This window comes from Dasypus novemcinctus, chromosome 30 (genome assembly GCF_030445035.2).
Source record: "Dasypus novemcinctus isolate mDasNov1 chromosome 30, mDasNov1.1.hap2, whole genome shotgun sequence".
In the NCBI taxonomy this organism is placed as follows: Eukaryota; Metazoa; Chordata; class Mammalia; order Cingulata; family Dasypodidae; genus Dasypus; species Dasypus novemcinctus.
This window is the reverse complement of record NC_080702.1, coordinates 29,804,238-29,814,754: the sequence shown is the minus strand read 5'-3', so window position 1 is coordinate 29,814,754 and position 10,517 is coordinate 29,804,238.

Below are 10,517 nucleotides of genomic sequence, written 5' to 3'. Positions count from 1 at the left end.
AATTTAGGTGTAAGAAGTTTAATCTGGGAGGCGATCCCAGGAAACACTAGGAGGAGAGAGACCACCTGAGGCAGGGAAGTTCAGGCTGCAGGTACCCCTGGAGACCTCAGGCACGTTTCTACTCGCAGCAACTGAAGTTCAATCCCATCAGGTTCCTCTGGGGGCAGCAGAGACCCCACAAGGCAGAGTCATCTCAGTCCAGGAGAAGGGGGCTGGGGTCTTGAGCCCCGTAGTTCTTTGCTTTCTGGATTGACTGTCCCTCCTGGGTACGTCACCTTCCCAGCACTTCCCGCCCAAGGACCCAGCAGGCTTGTATAAAGCCGCAGGCAGAAAGATCCAGCTAACCGAAAACAGCATTGGAGCCAAGCACAACTTTGCCAAGTGTTATTCCAGTCTTGTCCCCACTTTATGGATGACGAAACGCAGGGCCAGGGAGGGGAATGAATGAACAGTCAGGGTCTCTGGTGGTCCAGGACACATTTTTTCCCATGCCCCATCCTCCTTTTCATTTGTTTGCCATCACAGGCGCTGGGATGGAGGAAGTCTGGGCTCCCAGCCTCGCCCAATCCCAGCTTTATTTTATTATTATTTTTTTAAAGATTTATTTTTTATTTCTTTCCCCATCTCCCTGCCCCCAGTTGTCTGCTGTGTCCATTCGCTGTGTGTTCTTCTGTGTCCACTTGTATTCTTATCAGTGGCACCTGAAATCTGTGTCTCTTTTTGTTGCATCAGCTTGTTGCATCAGCTCTTCATGTTTGCGGTATCACTCCTGGGTAGGCTGAACTTCCTTCATGCTGGGCGGCTCTCCTTACGGGATGCACTCCGTGCGCATGGGGCTCCCCTATGCAGGGGACACCCCTGCGTGGCAGGGCACTCCTTGCACGCATCAGCACTGCGCGTGGGCCAGCTCCACATGTGGTAGGCAAATGCTCTATCCGTTTAGCCAAATCCACTTCCCCCAATCCCAGCTTTAAATACCACAGAATCACTAGTGAGAGGGAAACTCCCTCTTCCCAGCTCTCAATCCCTCCAATACCTTAAAAAGAAAGTCTCTGCAAAGCATTGCATGCCTTCAACGCGCCCCGCTGATGTTTCTGAATCTACCCTTTTAACAAAGAAAGCAGGAGACCAAATCTGAGGATTCGACTACCCCATTGGCTTTCATTATGTGAATTCTGTACTGCCTTTTTTTGGGGGGCATGGCCACTCAGGCTAGTTTTCCATTCATTGCCATGAGGGAACGTTTCCCCTGTGACTGAGTCTAAGTTTAAAACAAAGTAAGTCAATTCCATAAATTTTTTTTAAAAGTGGGTACTGGCTTTGCGTGTCCTCAAAGGCCTCATGGCTTGAACCATATTTAAGCAGAGTCTCGGCAGAAAACCTTTCAATTCTCCCAGAAAAGAAGCAGAAGAGAGGCTGGTAAGACACTCAACCTCCTAGGTGGCTGTCAGGAGACAATTACTCATCTCCTTCCTCCAGGGTGTAAGGACAGGACTGGAGATCCCAACCTCCCAGCAAAGCTGCTGCAGGTCAGATAACCACGCAACCGCAGTCCCCAGTCGGCGCCTGAGTAAAGACGTTTCCCACATCTCGCGAGGCTCCCGAATAACGGGGTTTCCCACATCTCGAGAGGCTCCCGAGTAAAGAGGTTTCCACATCTCGCGAGGCTCCCGAGTAAGGGGGTTTCCACATCTCGCGAGGCTCCCGATAACGGGGTTTCCACATCTCGCGAGGCTTCCGAGGACCGGGGTTTCCCACACCTGGCGTTGCCGCCGTTGGCACCTTTCATTTCAGTGTTGTCCTTCTTTGGTGTGTGGGACAAGGACCACAGGAAGTAGGCCTCATTGGAGCCGCTTCCTTTCACTGACTGAGTAAATAATAAACAGTCTGAATCGAAAAGTGGCTTGTTGTAGCTTTATAGGCCTTGGCCTTGTGCTTGAGGAAGGCATGTACAGAAAATAGAAGGGAAATGATGGGACTTTAGGGGATAGAGGGGTGCTGACCTGGGCTGCTTTGCCCCCAGACCCATTCTGCACTTTCGCCCTGATGTGTTTCTCTCACACGTGGGTGGAAGAGCTGTACACTGCACTCTGACCTTAAAAACCTGCCTGTTCCTCCACGTGCTCTCTCTTCCTTTGTCATCTGCCAGCTGGAAGTAGAGGGTCTTGTGGAAGGTCCTGAGGCCCTGGGAGAAGGAGGAGCCATAATAGAGAGGGATCCAGGGTTTCCAAGTGAAGCACGTGAATGAGAAGCCTTTGTTAAGCCATTGGAATTTGGGGAGTGTTTGTTATAGCAGCTAGTCTATATACTTATTCTAACTAATACAGTATTTTGACTCAATTAAGCCTTAACCCCAAGACATAGGTCACATTTTTATCCCCAATCTATAGATGAGGAAACAGTTTCAGAGAGGTCCCAGGTCTACGCCCAAAGTCATAGAGGAAGTGGAAAAGCTAGAATTCTCAACCCAGATCAGCTTCCCTCCTTACTCTAACTCACCACAGTAACCTCCCAGAAGGTGCAGCTCAGGGCAAAGACACTTCCCCTCCATGGACACTGGGGTCTCTTCCTGCAAAATGGATTTCTTGTTCTTGTAGGGGTATGTGTACAGCCCCAGACCCCAGCTTCAAGTCTCAGCTTGTCCTCCCTGCTTTATCACAGAGTGCTCAGATAAGGCTTTTCCTGCCATCTTCTTTCAAGCCCTCATTCTCAGACAAAACCCCCTGCAGGATGATGTGTTTGAAGAACTTGGGACAGTGCCGGCCCATAGTAAAGCTGCAATCAATAGTTGATATTATTACTTTTACCAGTGACTGGGCACTGGGTGCATGGCAGCTCAGAACAGTGGTTAAACCAGGGTGGACTTGGGTTCAAATCCCACCTCTGCCATTTACTAGCTACTCAATTTGCCCATCTATTAAATGAGACTAACAATGTTATGTCATAGAGTTATTGCAAGGATTAAAATATCAAGTGCCTCCACAGTGTCTTGATGTTAGGTTTTAGTATCATATTAACACTTTCCCCTATCCAAAGTCTCCTCTTGTAGGTCCCCAGGCATGGCGACAGCTGGTTCTCAGACTGGAGCCTCCCCAGGCTACCCACTCACCCCATGACTCCCCTTCCCTGACTCCCAGCTGCTCCATTCTTTACCGCCCCTGGCCTGAGTTCCAGGGCCATCTCCTTGCCTCTTGCTTGCCCCTCAGCCCCAGGGTGACCAGAACCCTTGCCTCCTGGGACAGTTTTCTAGCACTTTCCCCTTTTTAAGAGATTGACTGCAATTTCTATAATAACATCACATTAGCTAGAAATTAATGTCCTCATTAAGACAGCAATTAGGCACATTAGCGCTGCAATAAAAGAGAAGCTTATGAAATAATTGCTGGTTCCAAAATGCCTTTAATTTAGTATTTTATATTGCACCATGTTATTAATTTTTTCCCTTGGCAGAAGATAATAAGAGAAACGTTTGAATTGTAGGGAGGTTTAAATTTTTTTTTTCTTATTTTAAAAGAAAGGAATGTTGATACCTACAGGCAAACAATCTTTCTTCTCCCCGAGCCCTCACCCATCCCAAGTCCTTTGGATCATGGCAGTGATACAGATGGAAAGCATTGATGGGCCGAGGGTTGGCCCTGTCCTGGGACTCTTGGTCAAATGTGAAGTCCAGAAGAGGTTGGAGAGAGGCATGGAAGTTGGGGTTGTGCATGGAGTAGGCTGGGGTTGGGCATGGAAGTTGGAGCTGGCATGGTGAATGTGGAGGTTGGAGTTGGGTGTGGAGGTTGGGGTGGGGTGAGGTTAAGGTTGGGAATGGAGGAGGTTGAGGTTGGGCATGGAAGTTGGAGCTGGGCACATGGGGCATGGAGGTTGGGGCTAAAGGAGGTAAGTGTTGGGCATGGAAGGGGTTGGGTTGGGCATGGAATTTGGGGTTGGGCATGGAAGAGGTTGGGATTGGGAATGGAGGAGGTAGGGGTTGGGCATGGAAGAGGTGGGGTTGGGCGTGGGCATTGGGGTTGGGCATGGAAGAGGCTCGGGTTGGGCAGAGAAGAGGTAGGGGTTGGGCATGAAACTTGGGGGTTGGCATGGAAGGGGTTGGGGTTGGACATGAAGGTTGGAGCTGATGTATTGGACCTGAGATTGGGGTTGGGCATGGAAGAGGTGGGGTTGGGCATGGGAGTTGGGGTTTGTCATGGAAGAGGTTTGGGTTGGGCATAGAAGAGGTTGGGGTTGGGCATGGAAGAGGCTCAGGTTGGGCATTGAAGAGGTTGGGCGTGGGAGTTGGGGTTGGGCGTGAAATTTGGGATTTGGCATGGAAGGGGTTGGGGTTGGACATGGAGGTTGGAGCTGAGGTATTGGGCCTGGAGATTGGGATTGGGCATGGAGGATGTAGGGGTTGGGCATGGAAGACAGAGTTGGGCTTGGATGCTGGAGCTGTTGTGTTGGGCCTGGAGGAGATTAGGGTTTGGCATGGAAGAGATTGGAGCTGGGCATGGAGCTTGCAGCTGTGTGTGTTGTGTCTGAAGGTTTGGGGCTGGGCATGGGGGTTGGAGCTGGGTATGTTGAGAATGGAGGCTGGAACTGGGTTTGGAGATTGGCGCTTGGTGGACTTTGATTTCAGAGGCAGGAGGAACAGTGCGATATTTCTTTGCCCTAAACAACAAATACCTGTTGGTTTTTTTTTCCATTTAGTACCATTTCCCAATGTCAAATTCTCTCAGCAAATATTTCCTTGGGTACCCAGTGGCTCTGTCCCTGCCATCAAGGAATTCCCAGCCTGGTGGAGAAGATGGATGCATACATGAGAAAGTGCGGTGATGAATGGAATGGCACTATTTTGCAACTCGTAATGAAACCATGGATCTAGGGCACCGTCATCTGGGGATAATAAAATCCTTAGGTGAAAGGTGGATGAGGAATGTTTTCATGGAGGACTGCTCTGCCCCGATCTGAAGCCATGGATCAACCTTAGCAAGCCCAAATGTAGGACAACCAGATGCAATGTGGTTCTCTTTGGGAGCAGCAGGAGGTACCCAGCATCACCTCTGAAATGTCCTTGTCCAAAGTCTAGAATCTTCTTCAGCTTCTAGCTCTGTCTTAGGCTGGGTTCCTCTGGAGGCAGACCCTGAGACAATGATGTGAGGGCAAGTATTTTCTTTGGGAGGTCCCCAAGGAAGCAACAGGAATCGGGGAGAGGAGGCGAGGAGGATCAGAAAGGAAAATATCTCAGGTAGCAGTAAGTGCTGTGAATAACAATCACAATCAGAGAAAGGGGCTGGTGAGGGTGATCTGGGGAGGGCCTCTTGGAGGAGGTGACAATTGAGGCGGTGAGGGTAGAACCACGTGAAGATCAGAAACAGCAGGTGCAAAGTCCCGGGGTAGGAACAAGCTTGATGAGTGTGAAGATCAGTCAGGAGGCTGGCGTGGCTGAACAGACATAAGAGGAGAGGGTGGAGGGGAGGGGATCAGAAAGAGAAAGCAAGGAACGGAAGAGAAGGAAGCATTCATAAGGAAGTGGACAAAGATGGCCATAGATGGCAACCCAATCCAGCCCCTCCCGACCACCCCTAGGATTTGATTTCAGTTCTTCCAAAAGCAGGAAGGCAAATTCTGTTTGATGCACATGGGCCACGTCAGTTACCAACTGCTCCTTGTGCTGCGTAACAAGCAACCCTAGATTCCAATGGCATGGCAGTCGGCATTCATGATGGCTCGGGGGTCTTGGGGTGGGCTGGGCAGTTCTTCTGCTCTTGGGGGGATTCCTTCATGTGAGCGAGTGGGCTGGGGGTCTGAGAGGAGGCTGTGGGTCCGGCTGGGCTCTTCCCTGCTCTGGGGGATTGGCTGACTGTAGGCTGGACGGGGATGGCTCTGGTTGGGAGGACTTGGCTCTTTTCCACGCCCATCGTCCTTCAGCAGGACAGCTGGGGCTCTTTGCAAAGCCGAGTCAGAGTTTCCAGAAGGCCCTTTTAGGTTCAGAACTGCAGGCCCCTCCCCACTTCCTATGGCATTCAACTGGCTCAAAGCAGGTCCCCAGACCAACCCCAGATTTTGAGGGACACAAGGAAATAGGCTCCACCCTCGGTGGGAGGGGCCATATCATCTTGAGGCAAAGGGAGCGCAGGGCCCGGAGGATTGGGGCCACTTAATCAATCTAACAGCCGTCCCCTTGCTCCTTGGGGGCGTTTGATAATCACAGCCCTGTCCCTTCGTGGTTACCCACAAGTCCTCAACCCCCTTCTAGAAGTTTCCCCTCCCAGGTCTGTGCCCTCTAAGCTACAGAAGGAGAGGTAGCTGTGTTCTTCAAAACCCTTCATCCTCTGCCTTGGGGTGTGCAGGGACAAAAACATTTGATTGAAATAGTTGGCCCTCCCGCTTAGGAAACAGAGGGTGGGTGTCAGCCCCGGGGATCTGTGGCAAGGCTCCCTGGCCCGTCTGTAGGGCGCCCCGGGGCAAACGGAGACGGGACACTCGCCCTTTGGACTTGAACCCTGCACCCTTCTCCTTTGCGCAGTGCCCAACCTGCCCAACCCTACCGACCCACCCTGATTAGGGGATTGGCGGGGGGGGGGGGGGGGGGGAGGCCACCGTTGAAACCGGATGGGTGATAAGGGAGGACACTGGCCCAAGAAGAAGAGGAAAGACCTGCCGCCAAACGGATGAGGGAGGAACCCGGAGGCTCGCACTCCGGGCGGGCGGTCTGGCCTCGGGACCGGGCCCTGCAGAGGACGTGGAAGGAGGGGCGCTCAGGCCAGGGGGCCCGGGAGGGTGGCGAGGTCCCAGAGAGAAGCACCCGGTGGTCTCCCCCCCCCCACTCTCTCCCCCCATCCCCTATCCTGGGGGAAAGAAAAGTGCGGCTGGGTGCCCGGTTGCCATGGCGACAATCACAAAGTCTTTGGGGGTGGGGGACACCCCGGGGTCACGGAGAAGCAATTTGTTCTCTGCTCTGGGAGGCAGGGGGTGGGGGGAAAGGGGATCAGAAACTCCTGGGGCTGGGAAAGCTGAGAGCCTGGAACCTACCTTCTCGGTGGGTGCGGTGCCCGCCCCCCCCAGGCTCCCGAGAGGAGGGGGTGGGGGCCTCAAATTAAGTCTCCGCTTCCGAGAACCTCGGGGGCATTTCCCACCGAGCCTGGGAGGGGGGGCGAGGCTGAGGCACACAATGGATTTCCTTTATTATTATTATTATTACTTTATTATTTTTATTATTAGGACTAGGCCACAGCTGGGGCACCCACAGGCTCATTCCCCATCAGAGCCCCCCCCAAAAGCTTAGAAGGTACCCGACCTCACTCCCCGCCCTCCACCGCAGCCCCCCAGACTACGATGGAAAAATCCAGATATGGGGTGTTGGGGGCTGGCGCGTGGGACGGAGGGTGAATTTAAAATCCTGGGGGGGGGGCGGCATCTGACATCTACCATCCCCCCCTCCCCTCTGGTTTTTCTTTAAACCATCCCGAAAGCGGAGAAAGCAGAGTGTGGCGGCAGCTGCGGTGGTTTTTTTTTTTTTTAATCTGTTAATAAAACGCAAGTGAATCAAATCCGCTTGGAGGGAAAGGGGGGCGGGGGTTGGCGACACCGAGGCCACGGTGTTTGCAAAAGTTGGAAATTTAATAAGAAGGGAAAATAAAAATAGCCGCTGTGCAGGAGAGACGGAGCGCTGGGAGAAGCAGGGGGGCTGCGCCCCGGAGGGCGGGGGGGGGGAGGGTTCTGGGGAGGGGGGAGGGGCTGGGGAAGGTGAAGGGTGGCCCCCCAGAGTCTGGAGGGGCAGGAAGGCAAGGCAGGGGTGACAGGAAGGAGGGTCTGCGGGTGCGGGCTGTTTCCTAGTGGATTTTCCCCTGGGGTGTGGGGGGCAGTTTAGAAAGAGGAGGTAAGAGGGTGAATCTCCTTCAGAGGCGGGGGCTGGGAGCAGGGGCGGGGGGGCTTGCTCATCCGGGGTACTGACCACTTGAAAGCCTCGGTGAGGCTGTGCAGCCTTAGCTTACTCGGTCTGGGCAGGGTCCCCACCTCCTGAGCTGCTCAGGAGAACCGTCGCACAGGCAGGACTGCCAAGAACCGTGGCCCGGGTTGCTCACTGCCCAACAGTGTGGGAGCCGAAATCTCTCCATCATCCGCCCTTCTAACCGCCATCCACCCAGAAGAAGGCGCTCTTTCTAAAGAGTCATCCAAAAAAAGGTGGAATCGGGAAGCGGATGTGGCTCAAGGGATAGGGCTTCCGCCTACCATATGGGAGGACCTGGGTTCGAATCCTGAGCCCTCCTGGTGAAAAAGAAGAAGAGAAAGTGTGCCCGCGCGGCGAGCCAGTGACTGTGCAAGTGAGTCACGCAGCAAGATGATGACACAACAAAAAGAGAGACGAGGAGAGTCAAGGTGAAGCAAAGATCAGGAACTGAGGTGGCATAGGGGACGGCGAACCTCTCTCCCCATCAGAGGTCCCCAGGATCGAATCCTGGTGAATCCTAGAGGAAAGAAAATGAGAAGAGAAGACAAAAAGAGAAATAGATACAGAAGATCACACAGCGAATGGACACAGACAGCAAAAAGAGCAGAGTGGGGGAGGGGAAGGGAAAAAAAAGGTGGAAACAACCCAAACGTCCAACAAAGGATGAATGGATAAAGCAGATCCAGTCAAGGGAATATTATTCCACCATGAAAAGGAAGGCAGATGTGCCTCAGGTGATTGGGCTCCCGCCTACCATACAGGAAGTCCAGGATTCGATTCCCGGGGCCTCCCAGTGAAGGCGAGCTGGCCCATGGAGAGCTGATGGAAGACAGAGAGTGCAAACAACGGGGGGTGGGGGATCCAAGAATAAATAAATGAAATAAAATAAATAAATCTTAAAAAAAAGAAGGCAGTTCTGATATACCCTACCACCAGGGTGAAACTCAAAAACGTGCTGGTGAGAGATGCCAGACCCAAAGGCCACCTAATGCATAATTCCATTGATATGAAATCTCCAGGAATGTCCAGGGAAGCAGATTTGGTCCAACGGATAGGACATCCACCTTCCACATGGGAGGTCCAGGGTTCAAACCCCGGGCCTCCTGACCCGTGTGGAGCTGGCCCATGCGCAGTGCTGATGCGCGCAAGGAGTGCCCTGCCACGCAGGGGTGTCCCCCGCGTAGGGGAGCCCCACGCGCAAGGAGTGCGCCCCGTAAGGAGAGCCGCCCAGCACGAAGGAGGGAGCAGCCTGCCCAGGAATGGCGCCACACACACGGAGAGCTGACGCAACAAGATGATGCAACAGAAAGAGACACAGATTCCCGTGCCGCTGACAACAACAGCAGCGGACAAAGAAGACGCAGCAAATAGACACAGAGAGCAGACAACTGGGGTGGGGGGAAAGGGGAGAAAAAATAATGATAATTTCAAGCTTACAGGACAGTTGGGAAAATATAATACAAAATCCATTCGGGAAAGGCCAACCTACCCCCCACCCAGGGACCCGGGTCCACCAACATTTTGTCACATATCACTCAGTTGCTCTATCCATCCATTAACTGTCATCTCTATTTTTTTAAAAAGATTTATTTATTTATTTATTTCCCCTTTCCCTTCCTCCCGCCCTGCTGATTTTGCTGTCTGTGTTGTCTTCTCTTCTCGTCTTTCTCCTCTAGGATTCACCGGGATTCGATCCTGGGGACCTCTGATGGGGAGAGAGGTTCCCTCTCAATTGCGCCACCTCGGTTCCTGGTCTCTGCTCCTTCACCTTGACTCTCCCCTTGTCTCTCTCTTGATGCGTCATCATCTTGCTGCGTGACTCACTTGCGCGGGGCACTGGGGCACCACGCGGGCACTGGTTCACCACGTGGGCACACTTTCTCTTCTTCTCTTTCACCAGGAGGCCCCAGGGATCGCACCCGGGCCCTCCCATAAGGTAGGCGGAAGCCCTATCCCCTGAGCCACCTCTGCTTCCCAATTATCTCCGTTTTTATGGTGGGGAAACTGAGGCACACCAAGACTAAGTGACTTGCCCAAGCTGGTAAGAGGTGGAGGAGGGGGCATGGAACCCAGGCCCCCGAGCCAGGCACCTGCCCAGGTGGCTGCCAGACCCCCCAGCTTCCCCCCCACCACCACCTTGACGGGTCCCCTCTGCTCCAAGCCGTGTGGCCGTCACCTCTGTGTCCCCACAGGAGGATACTCGGCGCAGGGGAGCCGGTGCTGGCGGGTGATTGATGGTTTAATATCTCGAGCTGGCGACCCGGGCCCTCTCCTCTCCCACGCCGCGGCGGGCGTCCCCCAGCGAGAGGTAGAGATGGAATAATTCTGTTACCAAAAAAGAGAAAGAAAAATTCCAGAGAGAGAGGCGCAGAGCAGGGGGCGAGCGGGCAGCTGGCGTGGCCGGGCTGGAATGGGAAGAGGCAGAGCCCGCCGGTGGTCTGGCAATCTGGGTGCCCCCCCTGGGACCCTCCAGTGTCCACCTGGCTGTGATGAGGCTGCGGTCACGGGCAGAGCTGGGACGGCTGGACGGAGGCTGGGAAGGAGGGGGGCGCTGGGGGAGCAGGGATGGAGGGGGCCGGGGACC